This window comes from Ictidomys tridecemlineatus, chromosome 6, assembly GCF_052094955.1.
Source record: "Ictidomys tridecemlineatus isolate mIctTri1 chromosome 6, mIctTri1.hap1, whole genome shotgun sequence".
Taxonomy (NCBI): Eukaryota; Metazoa; Chordata; class Mammalia; order Rodentia; family Sciuridae; genus Ictidomys; species Ictidomys tridecemlineatus.
This window is the reverse complement of record NC_135482.1, coordinates 58093369-58108673: the sequence shown is the minus strand read 5'-3', so window position 1 is coordinate 58108673 and position 15305 is coordinate 58093369. Positions and strand designations below refer to the sequence as shown.

Below are 15305 nucleotides of genomic sequence, written 5' to 3'. Positions count from 1 at the left end.
GAGTTTGTCTATCCCTCCCATGCTGCACCTCCAATTCCCATTATGAATAAGCATGCTTATATCAGAGAAAGAATTTGGCATTTGTTTTTTTAGAATTGGCTTACTTCACTTAGTATTACATTCTCCAACTCCATCCATTTGCCTTCAAATGCCATGATTTTATTCTCTTTTAGTGTTGACTAATATTCCATTGTGTATATGTACCACATTTTCTTTACCCATCATCTACTGAAGGGCATCTAGGTTGGTTCCACAGTTTAGCTATTGTGAATTGTGCTGCTATAAACATTGATATAGATGTGTCCCTGTAGTATGCTGTTTTTAAGTCCTTTGGGTATAAACCAAGGAGTGAGATAGCTGCATCAAATGGTGGTTCCATTCCAGTTTTCCAAGGAATCTCCATACTGCTTTCCATATTGGTTGCACCAATTTGCAGTCCCACCAGTAGTGTATGAGTGTGCCTTTTCCCCCACATCCTTACTGGTAATCTTAATATATGCTATTCTGACTGAAATAAGATAAAATCTTAAAGTAGTTTTGATTTGCACTTCTCTGATTGCTAGAGATGTTGAACTTTTTTCATATATTTGTTGATTGATTGTATATCTTCTTCTGAGAAGCATCTGTTCAGTTCCTGGGCCCATTTATTGACTGGGTTATTTGGGGGTTTTGAGTTTCTATCTTCTTTATTTATTTTTAATTTATTCGAATTTGTTAGAATTAGAATTTCTATATCCTAGAGATTAATGCTGTATCTGCTGTGCTTATGGTAAAAATTTGTTCCCAAATTGTAGGTTCTCTATTAAACACACTGATTGTTTCTATTGCTGAGAAGAATCTTTTTAGTTAAAATCCATCCCATTTATTGATTCTTGATTTCATTCTTGTGCTATAAGGGTCTTATTAAGGAAGTTGGGGCCTACTCTGACATGATGGACATTAGGGCCTACTTTTTCTTCTATAAGGTGCAGTGTCTCTTGTTTAATTCCTAGGTGTTTGATCCACTTTGAATTGAGTTTTGTGCATGGTGAGAGATAGGGGTTTAATTTCATTTTGTTGCATATGGATTTCCACTTCCCAGCACCATTTGTTGAAGAGACTATCTTTTCTCCAATATGTGCTTTTGGCACCTTGTCTAATATAAGATAACTGTAATTATGTGGGTTTGTCTCTGTGTACTCTACTCTGCAGCATTGATCTACAAATCTATTTTAGTGCCAATACCATGCTATTTTAGTTACTATTGCTCTGTAGTATAGTTTAAGGTCTTGTATAGTGATGACACCTTCTTCACTCTTCTTGATAAGGATTGCTTTAGCTCTTCTGGGTCTCTTATTTTTCCAGGTGAATTTCTTGATGGGTTTTTCTATTTCTATGAGAAATGTCCTTGGAATTTTGATTGCAATTGCATTAAATCTGGATAGTGCTTTTGGTAGTATGGTCATTTTGACAATATTAATTCTGTCTATTCAAGAACAAGGGATATCTTTTCATCTTCTAAGGTGTTTTTTTTAAATTTTTTTTCTTTAGTGTTTCATTGTAGAGGTCTTTCAATCATTAAGTTGATTCCCAAGTATTTTATGTTTTTTGAGGCTATTGTAAATGGGGTAGTTTTCCTCATTTCCGTTTCACAGGATTTGTCACTATACAGAAATGCCTTTGATTTATGGGTGTTTGGGGGTTTTGTTGGGTTTTTTTTGCTTAAATAAAGAAATTTTATTCAATTTAAAGTTTTTCATATGCAGATAAGTGTACTAAATATGCTAATAATTTCACATTTATAAACAAGAAACTACACTCAGAGTAAGACTATAGGCAATTTTATAGTAAAAAAATCATAAAAGATCATGTTAAAAAATTAATATGTTAGTCTGGGGATATAGTTCCATTGGTAGAATGTTTGTCTCACATGCACAAGGCCCTGGTTTCAATCCCCAGCACCACAAAAAAATATTAATTTCTTAGGAAAATAACAAACAGTATTAGAAAGAGATAAGGATATAAATTGGAATAATGTATATGCAGTGCACTAGGAAAACAGTTGTTCTGTTTTTGTAACTTTTTATATTTCAGATAATCAATGTAATGATCAGTTTTTATTTTACTTAAACATAAATGTATATTCTTATTTTTATGCTTAGAAAAATTGTATGTTTGAATTGGATTTTAATAGAATTATTTAATAATTTTCTAAATGCATTTCGTGAAAAAAATACATTAATTAATACATAATTATTCCAAAACAATTAATTTTTAAGTAATTTTTAATCCAATCTGCCAGTCAATGTCTTTTGATTGGTGAGTTAAGGCCATTAACATTCATGGTTATCATTGAGACATGATTTGTATTCCTAGCCATTTTTGTTTATTTTAGGTTTTTAACTTGACTTACTTTCTCCTTTGATTAGTTTTTCTTTTAATGTAATACCTCACCCTGCTGATTTTCATTGTTGTTTCTCAATTCCTCTTTGTGGAATATTTTGCCAAGGATGTTCTAGTGCAGGCTTTCTGGTTGTAAATTATTTTAAATGTTGTTTATCATGGAAGATTTTTATTTCATCATCAAATATAAAGCTTAATTTTGCTGGATACAAAATTCTTGGTGGGCATCCATTTTCTTTCACGGCTTGGTATATGTTGTTCCTCAATCTTCTAGCTTTCAGGTCTGTGTTGAAAATCTGCAGAGATCCTTATTGGTTTTCTCCTATATGTAATCTTATTCCTTTCTCTTATGGCTTTTAAAATTCCCTCCTTATTCATTATAATGTGTCTTGATGTGGATCTGTTGTTAATTTGTACATTTGGTGTACTGTAAGTCTCTTGCATTTAGTTTTCCAATTCATTATTTATGTTTTGGAAATTTTCTGATAATATTTTATTAAATAGATTGCTCATTCCTTTGGTTTGGAACTCTGCTTTCTTCTGTCCCAATAACTCTAAATTTGGTCTTCTTATGCTATCCAATATTTCTTGAATATTCTGCTCATGGTTTCATACCATCTTCATTGTGTGGTCAACATTCTTTTCAAGATTATATATTTTGTCTGCATTGTCTGAGGTCCTATCTTCTGAGTGGTCCCATCTGTTGGTGACGTTTCAATTGAGCTTTTAATGTGGTTTATTGTTTCTTTTATTTCAAAAATTTATGCTTTTTTTAGAACCTCTATCTCCTTATTGAAGTAACCTTTTGTTTCTTGAATTTGCTTATATAGCTCTTTATCAAAATGATGTTTTACTGCCTGTATTTGCTCCCTTATATTATCCTTTAATTCACAGAACATTTTAATTATGTACATCCTGAACTCCTTCCCTTTCATTTCTTCTGCTGTGCTTGCCATGGACTCTAATAATGTAGCATCTTGGTTTGTTTGGGGCACTTTCTTCCATTGTAATTTTGTTTGTTTGTTTATTTTTTGTTTGTTTTGTTTTTTTTTATGTTTTTCATGAGTCTTCCCTTCTAGAACTGCAGCTCTGAGGCATTATCATTTTTATCCTACATGTTTATAGTGCTCCTGCAAAGTTCCAATACCTCTCCTTTGAGGGGAAGAACAATGTTAACAGACCCAAATACAAACAATATATAACTTTAAACAAAATATTTTCTATTTAGATGTTTACAGTTTGGTCACAATATACAGAAATTATGAGTTCAATTATTATCTACAAAATAAATAGTAGGTTTGCAAAAGGTTTCTAATATTGGACAAAGAAGTGTAGTGTAGTGTAGGATGAGATGTTGGGTATCTAAATAAAATCCTAAATAGGGCTGGGGATGTGTCTCAATGGTTGAGTGCCCTTGAGTTCATTTACCAGTCCCCAAAGAGAGAGAGAGAGAGAGAGAGAGAGAGAGAGAGAGAGAGAATGTTAGTTATAAGTGGCATGTCTATTTATTGGAGGCTTTGAGATTATATATATATATATATAATATGTTTGTTTGTTTACTTTTTATCTATGTGATGGCTATTATTCTGATACAATAAATAAAAATAACAATTATTCTATCTTATTTATTGGTAAACTTATGCAAATTGTTAATGTTATAAGCAAACTATTATTATTTATTTCTCAATATGTTTCTAAATATGTACAATATAGAGGCTGGGATTGTAGATCAGTAGTAGAGCACTTGTTCAGCACATGTGAGGCACTGGATTTGATCATCAGAATATTAATAAATAAGTAAATAAATAAAGGCAGTGTATCATCTATGAATAAAATAATCTAAAAAGTTTGTACAATATATTTCTCATAGAGACATAAAAATTATAAAATTACATTGTGATAGCCTATTTACTTATTTTTTCCTCTCTTGCTTAGGTCTGCATAAGAGCAAGAACAAAATTGTTCAATTGCTGAACCATTTTTCAGTAGACATATTTTTGAATAAATAAATGTTATACATATGTGAAATTCCTTGGAAATATTTAATTCAAAAAGCTTCTGGAAAACATTTACTTCAAAGCCATGTGGTCACCCAAAAATCATAAAAATTCCTAACATTGAATTTCTCTGAGAGACATTACCTTTTTAATTTCTTATATTCGAATCCTTTGATTTCCAGATTTTAGCAGACAGTTGGGATGTAAGGACTAAGAATTAAAACTATTTACCATATTATAGAGTGTGCTTTAAGTAAATACATACCATTTCATGAAAACTCTGTACTGGAAAATTTAGGCACACTTTTAAATAACTTGGTAAACAATATGTTGGATATACTTTGGTTGTGGAAGTAGAAGAAATGGATTAGGAAAATCTCAAATTAAGTATAATGTGGCATTTAAAAAATTATTAGAGGACAAGAATATTTAATAAAGATATTTATGAATTTCAATATTTTATAAAGTTGCTTTTTATACTGTCCTTTGTATTTGAAAAAAAAGTCTCTTTCATTTATTTGTAGAATACCCTGCCCTGTGGACCACGTCCTTGAAGGCTTATTTACTTGCTGGTTCCTCAGAGTGTAGATGAAAGGGTTCAGCATAGGGGCAACAGAGGTGTTGAGAATAGCTGCTCCTTTAGTCAGTGATGCCTTTTCTTTGGCAGATGGATTAGCATACATGAATATACAACTTCCATAAGAAATAGAAATGACAATCATATGAGAGGAACAGGTGGAGAAAGCCTTTTTTCTCTGGCAGAGGGAATTCTCAAAATTGCCCTAATAATGTACATGTAAGATAAAACCACTAATGCCAAAGTGAATAGCAAATAACCAGAGCAAAGTAGAAACCAATGACTTCTAGAAGCCATGTATCTGAGCAAGACAGTCATAAGAGAGGAAAATAATCACATGCATGAACAATGACATTGGAAGCACAGTAATCCAGCTGGAGCAGAAGCATCAGGGGTGGGAAAATGGTCAGAAACCCACCCAGCCAGGCACACAGCATAAGCAGGGTGCAGAGCTTCCTGCTCATAATGGTTGTGTAATGAAGGGGCTTGCAGATGGCAACACAGTGGTCATAGGACATAGCAGTGAGAATCACCCCCATGAAGATAAAGAAAAAGAGTTGATCTGAACAATTGTTATAGGAAATGGTCTTATCCTGGGTGACAATAGTAACTAGAAACTTGGGGATACATATCTACAGTTGTAAATGGGATTTCTGAAAAAGAGAAGTTTGGGAGAAAGAAAGAAATACATAGGAGCCTATACATAGGAGTCCACCAAGGTTACAGTGATGATAGTCAGATTCCCAGTGATACTTAATGTGTACATGAGAAATAAAACCAGGAAAATCACAATCTGAAGTTCAAGATCATCGTAAAGGTCTAGTAGCACAAATTCTGTGATCACTGAGTGGTTCATCTCTCTTTCTCTTTCTCTTTTTCCTTGTCACTGCTTGGTCTCTCCTTTTTTTAATTTTATTTTTTAAGATATTAGGTGTAAAAGAGAATTAAAGAGAGAAGAAAGACATAATTTATTATGAACAACATAGTCTTTATTGATAAAATTCTAAAATATTTTCCCTAATCTCTAACAATTTTATCTACATTACTCTCTTTGTGTTATTTTTTATTACATATTTATAAGTCCAGCTTCTTTGCTTCTGGTTCTTTTATTTTAAATCTAGCAGCAGTATTTAGGGAATTTTTATACAGTAAGCCACATCAGTGAGAGAAGGCAAATAAAATCGGTAATTTAAAAATTATTACTGGGGCAAATTTATGCAAAATATTATTATCATTTTTGTTGAAATAATCACATGAATCATGCATTTTTCTTTCTTTTCCCATGGTGAATACATTAGATCATACTACAACCTAAAAACAAAAATAGATTATCTTGATTTTATCAAAGGGCAAAGTAAAAATTTGAAGACTAAAGTAACAACCCATTACTCCTTTTATGATATAAGAAATCAACTAATAATTCTGTTAAAATATTAAATACATTTTAAAAACATAAACTATTTGATTTAATTATTCATTTTATTTTTAGTATTACTGTTTTGGAGTAATTATCAAGATAACATAAGAACATTCTATACATATTATGTATATATATATATATATATATATATATATTTACTATAAGATAAATAATGTGAATATTTTATGTAGTAACCAGGGAATATGTTTACTTATTGATTTATTTTATAATTCTATTAAAATCTTTAATGTTTGATGTCTTTGATAATCTTTTTAGAAAAAATACATAATTTTAAAATAATTTTATACATGTATGTGTATATATATATATACATACATACACACACACACACACACACACACACGTGTGTGGGCTCTCTCTCACTCAGTAAGGAAGGAGGTCCATAAAACAGGGTAGAGAGTGTGGCTATAGAGTCATGAATCAAGACCTCCAAGACCAAAGTGGAAGCAGGTCTGATTTTATTGCATACTCATCATGTTTATATACTCAGGCAGTAGCTAAGCAGATTACAGACAGCCACCAATACAATTTCCTGCTAACTGTCCTTGCAGAAAACATTTGAGGAGCAGGTCATGGAGCAAGAACTGGAACCAGAAAACATAGCCTCCCACCAAGGGCTGTGCCTACAGAGTAAGCAGTTTGCTGCCCATGTACCTTGCACAAGGGGAGTGGCTTGCCACTTAGGGGCCCTTAACATATGCAATGTATGCATTACTCCATGCACTTGTACACACACACACACACACACACACACACACACACACACACACACGTGTACACATATATACATACACATATGGGGCACATAGTATACAGATATTTTTCACTTATGAGCTTAAAGAAACATTATTTTTCATTTTGCTTTGAAGCATAAATTTGAAAGTAATACTTGCCTTAGATCTTAGCAGTTCTGTCACTTGGATTATAAAATAGTATATTTTCCAACTGAACATCATCCTTCCTTATCCATTAAGTTTTATGGAAAAGTATTTTCTTCCTTTTTCATTTTGTCCCACATTAGGCTCTCATTCCACAGATCCACTCATTCACCAGGATGTCTAAAAATGTACAGAAAAACCTCTCCCATTCACCTTAACCCATTCAGTTAGTTCCAGCTCTTCAAACACTGCCTGGGTATGCTATTCTGTGGATTTAGTCTGCTAAGTCTATTTTAGATTTTCACATTTCTGCCATGCAGGACAGATGTTAGCAAAGTTCACACTTTAATCAAATTTGATTTTATATTTTCTCTATTTTACAATTACAGAAGGGAAATATTTTAGGAAATAAGAATGTAATGTCAGAAACCTTCAGAAAAAAAATATGATCCCCTTTACTAATATGATCTAGAAGTTTAAGGAAGTAATATTTAAAGAAAGAACAGAGAAAGATATGACACCATTAGGTATTATAAGTGCACATTCTTAAATCAGAATTTTGCTTCCAACTGGTTTTACTTTATATCTCAAATACTTCAAGTCTATTTCTTTTGTTTTCTGAAGATTTGATTTCCTGGGAACAAGATAAAGTCCAGGCCATATCTCTGTTATCTTATTGACCTTGAGGGACTTCTGTTAGCCATCCTTCAGTTTCTCAGTAGCCTCCTAACTCTTCTCTATTGGGGATCTCCCTTGAGAATGGTTACATTCATTTTTGTATCTCATAGAGAATCTACAATGCTCAATGCTATTCTACAAACTGTTTATTTCCATTGACTGCAATTATGTAATATTTTATTATTATATAATGTTTCATGAGCAAAAAAATAGCTATGAAACATACTTTGTTACAAAACCTGAACCCTTAATCTAAATGATATTTAATTATATTTTTAAAATATAAAAATTTTCTACATATGCCTTTTTGATTGTTCAAACTTTATCTTTGTTAGATATTGGTCACCTGTAAACTAGTGGCTATTCTATTACAGTAAGTTAAAGAATAACTATTATAATGTATATATTTTTCTATATTATTGCCTATTTTAACTAATTTCATCCTCATTCTAAAGTGCAATATTTAATTGCAATGTCAACTTTTCTCATCTTACTATTCATCTTGGCTCTACCTTTATTTATCATCGCTTCCACATTTTAATAAAAAATAATCACAAAATGATAAACCTTTGTTTATATGACATTTTGATGGTGGAATACACCTCTTTATTCTCTTTCATGTTCTTCATGCTTCTCAAATATTTTTACAATAAAAATAAAATATCAAATGTGTTAGTCAGTTTTTCATTATTGTGACTCAAATACCTGACAAGGCCAACTTAAAGTAGGAACACTGATTTGGGGGTTCACAGTTTCAGAGACTCAATTCATGGTCTGTGAACTCTATTGCTCTGTGCCCCAGTGAGGCAGAATATCATGGTCAAAGGGCCATGGTGGAGTAGAACTTCTCAACTCTTGGAAGGCAGGAAGAAGGAGGGAGAGAAGACGGAGATGGCAAAGGGGAAGGAGAGGAACTGAAGGAACAAGATAAAGTTGGTTCTTTTGTATTTTATGTTGAATTACATGGACATATGAATTTATAGCTTTCAAAGTTCTTCTATACCACATTAGTGTTTTCATAGATGTAACAAGGAAAATTTAAATTGACAATTCTACGTCTTTGGAGTGCTTCAGTTAGGACAAAGTATTTTTGTATTATTTTTGTTTATTTGTTTGTTTTTTATTTTGTTTAGTATTTTGAAAGCACATGTTAAATTTAGATTTCTCTCTTCTTATCTAATACTTTTTCCAGACTGTTTCAGCACTTTTCTACATTGTACCTGGAATTAATAATTTCTCCAGAGTCTTCTTACTTTATTGGGAATTGTGAACTGAGATAAGAATCTAGCCCCAGTTTTATCATATACAGCCTTTAAAATGTAGAGGTAAATTTCTTCTGTCCCTAGTTGCTTCAGGATTTTTAACATGAATAGGTGCTGTATTTTGTCCAAACCTATTTCTACATCTATTGGGGGATGTTATAACTCTTGTCCTTAATTCTATTTATGTGGCAAATCACATTTATTGATTTATTGTGTTGAACCAACCAGAGAAATCAGTCAAGAGAAGGAAATTAAATAAATACATATAGGAAGAAGTCTAATTATCTCTGTTTGCTGATGATATAATCCTATATCTACAAGACTCCCTCCTCATAAAAAGAAAAAGAAAAAGAAAGAAAACTTCACCAGAAGACTTCTAGAGCTGATAAATGAATTCAGCAAAGTACCAGAATATAAGACCAAAGTTCTTAAATCAATATATTATATATACATGAATGGTGATGTTCCTGAGAAATAAATTAGAAAAACTCTTACATTCATAGTAATCTCAAAAAAATCCCTTGGTATTAATATTAATCTAACCATGGACATGAACGATCTCTATAATGAAAATTATAGTACTCTGAAAAAAAATTGAAGAAGACCTTAGAAGACAGAAAGATCTCCTATGTTCCTAGATAGGCAGAATTAATATTGTCAAAGTGGGCATACTATGAAAAACAACATTCAGATTTAATGTGACTTCCATCAAAATATTAATGATATTATTCACAGAACTAGAAAAAGCACTCCTGAATTTTATCTGGAAAATTAAGAGACCCAGAACAGCCAAAGCAATCCTAAGCAAAAAGAGAAAATCTGGATGCATCACAATACCTGACTCCAAATTATACTATAGAGTTATAATAACAAAAACAACATGTTATTAGCATCAAAAATAGAAATATTATTGGAATAGAATAGAAAGCACAAAGACAAACCCAAAAGCAGAGTAATCTGATACTTGACAAAGGTGTCAAAAATATATGTTGGACTGACTCCTTAGCCCATTTATTGATTGGGCTGTTAAGTGATTTTGGTGTTTTTTGAGTTTTTTATATATCCTAAAGAAGATATACAATCAATCAACAAATATATGAAAAGATGTTTAACATCTCTAGTAACTAGAGAAATGCAAATCAAAACTATTCTAAGATTTCATCTCACTCCAGTCAGAATGGCACTTATCAAGAATACAAACAACAATAAGTGTTGATGAGGATATGAAAGAAAAGGCACACTTACACATTGCTGGTGGGACTGCAAATTGGTTCAGCCAATCTGTAAAGCAGTATGGAGATTCCTTAGAAAACTTGGAAAACTTGGAATGATATAAGGAGGCTGATACATAGTGGGATAGGGAGAGGGAGCATGGGAGGAATAGACAAACTCTAGACAGGGCAGAGGGTTGGGGGGAAAAGGGAGGGGGAATGGGATTAGAAATCATGGTGGAATGTGATGATCATTATTATCCAAAGTACATGTATGAAGACACCAATTGGTGTGTATATACTTTGTATATAACCAGAGATATGGAAAATTGTACTCTATATATGTAAATAAGAATTGTAATGCATTCCACTGTCATATATAAATAAAAATAATAATAATTTTTTAAAAAGGAATATAAATAATAATTCATTCTGGGAGGATTTGAAAAACGTACATTCATAGATTGTTGGTGGGACTGCAAATTCACACAACCTCTCAGTAAAACAGTATGGAGATTCTTCAAAAGATTAAAAATGGAACCACTATATGACCCAGCTATTCCAATCTTCATAATTTATCCTAAAGAACTAAAATCAGCACACTACAGTGATATATGCATACCAATGTTAATATCAGTGAAATTCACATCAGCCAAGACTAAAGAAGACTAAATGCCTGTTTACAGATGAATGGATTGAGAAAATGTGAAATAGAAACACAACCCACTTGAATCAAATGTATGAAATATGATATGTCAAGAGCTATGTAATGTTTTGAACAACTAATAATAAATAAATAAATAAATAAATAAATAAATAAATAAATAAATAAATAAATAAAACACAATGATTTCAAGAAGAATGAAATCATGGCATTTGCTGGTAAATGGATAGACCTGGAGAACATCATGCTAAGTGAAATAAGCCAGATTCAGAAATGATTGCTCTTATTACAGAAGCCAAAGAAAGATAAAGGGGAAAAGGGGTGTGGTGGGGATCTCAATAAAATTAGCATGAGATTTTCCCAGAGCCTTCAGACATTATTGTAAAGATGTATGAAACTTTTATTTCCTACTGTTCATGTCTGAGTAGTGAGATGAAGAGAAAATCAAGACTTATTGTCAACATCTCCTCAAAATATAATCACATTTTTTCAATAAAGATTTTCAACTTTTGACTGACCATATATATTTTTGTATGTTATTGTTTTCTTTCACTTTTCATTAGTTTTATTAGTCTCTTTAGATTATCGTGTCCTCCCTCATATTTAGCAAGCAAAACTTATTTTTGTTTGTTTGTTTTTGGTACAAAGAAACTTTATAACAAGCATTCTTTTACATGCTTGAGAAATAATAGTCAAGAAAAGTGATAGAGACCCAGTTCACATGAACTAGATAGAGACACAGTAAATAATAAACATAATAATTTTTAAAATTATGTTATTAGGTAATAAAATACTATAGAAAAATCAATGAAAACCCACACACATAGACTAGGCTAAGGATTATGTAGAGTCCTGTAGTAGAGCTAGGCTTAAGATTAAGTCAGATATTTAGGACTTGCTCATTAAAGTAGCAATGCTCATTAAGGAGATTTCAGTGACAGAAATTTTTATAACTGTGTCTGGAAAACCCAACAACTGAGATGATCACATAGAATTTATGATCTATAAGTATTACTGACAGAGTTTCCAGGCTTTTCATATGACTCAATATTTTATCATATGCCACACAGAGCCTGGTTACATATTACAGGGACAATTATAAAACAATCCGTCTATAGCTTGTTTTGTTAGTTCTTAAATGTTTTCAAAATGTATCAAACTGTACCTTTTCCCACTTAACCTGGTTCTAGAAGAACTAAGGATGAGCTGGTTAATTTTAGGTATTATCCTGGCTGAACTAAGGGATACGAGATGACTGATTAAACATTATTTCTGAGTGTGTCTGTGAGTGTGTTTACATTTGAATTTGTACACTGACTTCAAAAGGAAGGGCCTCTCTGTTGTGGGTGGACATCGTTCTGTCTGTTGATAACTCAAACAGAACAAAAAGATAGAAGAAAGATTGAATTTTCTCTCTTTTGACCTAAGAAATCCAACTACTGTTGCCATGGGACAGTTCTAAGGCTTAAAACTCAGTCAAGGCTTTCAGCTATGTATTCCTCAACCTCAGATCTTTAGTCATGGATTAGAGCTACACCATTGGTTTGGTGGACATCAGTTTGCAGATGGCAGATTATGTGACGTCTGTTACTACAGCTGCATAAGTCAAATCTTCCTAATAAAATTCTTTCCATATATCTGTACTTATATCTCCTATCACTTTAATTTCTTTGGAGAAATTTTACTAATACATTTTACTTTCTGGAACATAGAGAAAATACCTTTCAGAAATTAAGAACTGGGTATACTACTACTTCTTCTTAAGTTTAATGTTAGAAAAATGGTGCATCTTAAAATGAATTCTGGACACACTGACTTAATAAGATTATGAGATCTGAGACTATGTTTGCCTTTGTTTTTTAAAATATTCTTTTCTTGCTTTTTAACATTTCCATTTTTGCAGCTTTGTGCATATTATTTTGTGGCTTTTCAAAATATTTGGTTTTTGGCAAATTTCTATTTCTTGTCATTGTTGCTCTAGGAGTTAGTTCCCCATATTTACAGACTGGGCATGATTTATGACACATATCTCTTGTAACTGGTGATTTTAAAAAACAGTTATTTGTTCTAAAAGATGTGTGTTTTAAACTACTCTGCAACTGGAGAAGGCTACATATTGATAGAGAATAAAGCCTGACATTCAGAGAGTTTATTTTTGTTTTATCATGATTCATTCTATGTATATACTAGCTCAGCAAAATTTCCTCAAAATTGAGTGTATTGATTTGTATTCTTCAGATTACATATGGTAACCATTGGTCCTGGCACATATTAACTATGCTTAGAGAACATGATCAAATCTTTATGAAAATATTAAGTAGGGCACAATTTTTCTCAAAGTTATAAACTACAGTCATATTCCTAAAAGATATTCCTAAAAATACAATTCTCTTGTTGCAGACTCTAGTTGACAAGTGAGATAAATTTCAAGGATCACTAATCACACAAATGCAGAGTACAACCTATTTCTACATTACAGACTAACATTCCATCTATAAGGCAATCTTCTTAAACCAATGACATCTTCTCTAAACTACCCTAATAATTGGTGATAAATTTACAACATATATTACATTTGGATTCTGACTAATTTCATATCATAAACATTCTCTAGAGTATGTAAAGAAAAATTTATGTAGAGTTTTGGCCTGGAAAATAAACTGAACCTGCCTGAAAGAAATTATGCAGTCTGCACTTTATTGGAAAAACTCAACTACACTAGATACCTGCTGGGCAGTAGCCAGAATATGCACTCATTTTAAAGATATTTGCAATTTCTTATAGGAGGAGAAGCCTTATATAGAATACTCCATTAGAATTATACTTTTGATTTACAACCATATAAGGCATGTTTTTTCTAAGGAAAAGGAATATGCACCTGACTTAGACAGTGATTTTCCTAATAGAATTAATAGAAAATTGAACCTTGATTTCAAAAGGTCCTTTTCATAGCCATATAAGTAACATCACTGATTTATGTCTGACTTCGTTGTCAATATCAGATAAGGGAGTAATGTCTAAAATACATATGAAACTTGTACAACTACATAGAAAAGAAAGACAAATTACCTAATTTAAAATGGGCAAGATTTTGAATATAAATTTCTCTAAGAGGTGGCCAAAAAGTATATGGAAAGAACCTCAATGTCACAGAATTAAAGGTAGAACCAACTTATGATCTAGAAATCCAACTTCTGTGTATAGATCCAAAACAATTGAAATGAAGATCATAAATGTCTCTCTCACTATCATGTTCATTGTAGCATTATTCACAAAAACGATATGAAAATAAACATATATAGTTCATTTTAAACACACACAAATTATTTTTTTAAAGACAATTTTGACATACATATAATGTGAATGAAACTGAAGGACAATATACTTAGTTATATAAGCCAGTCAGGGTAGGACAAACACAATGATTTTACCTATATGAAGTATCTAGAGTAGACTCATAGAAGCAGAGAGTAGACTGACAATTTCTACATGATTGGCAGAAGAGAAAACAAGAGTTATGTTCAAGTTGTATACAGGATTTACCCTATGCAAGATGAATAAATTCTAGAGATCTCCTATAAAATATTGTGCCTATATTTAGACATGATGTATTGTGCCTTTAAAACTTGCTGAAGTATTTAGATCTCATGTCATGCGTTATTACCCCAATAACAATTTTTATCTGAAAATGTTCAAAACTATATCAGTTGGATCTAGAGAAAACTATGATAATTGCTGATTTTTTAAATTTTTTTTAGTTATCGATGGATCTTTATTTCATTCATTTATTTTTATGTTGTGCTAAGAATCGAACCCAGTGCCTCACACATGTGTGACAAGTGCTCTACCACTGAGCCACAACCTTAGCCCTTAATTGCTGATATTTAATAGTACAGACAATTATTCTATATGCTCTAGATATTTGTTTTTATCCTTATAATAAGTTACTAATGCTTCATTTATCTGTGATAATAGATCTTACTTATTGGTGAAGAAGTAGGTATTTTGAGGTTATAGAAATCGAAGTTTTTTTAACTATTTACTTCATAACATAAAAATTGGAATTCATTTGGAAACAATGTAATTTAGAAGTCATTTATAATTTTCCTCCTTTTTATCTCTCTCAGCAAATTTCATACTTAATCTCTCAATTGATTATAATATTAAGAATGTACCTCCATTGATAAGAATTACAGTATGTTTTCTCAAATGTTA

The 15305-nt window shown here is 31.6% G+C and overlaps 1 pseudogene; it reads right to left on the bottom strand.

Annotated features, from left to right (window-relative positions):
- Window positions 1-4889: 4889 nt before the first annotated feature.
- LOC144378338 (olfactory receptor 6C3-like) lies at window positions 4890-5812 on the bottom strand (annotated as a pseudogene).
- Window positions 5813-15305: the final 9493 nt, after the last annotated feature.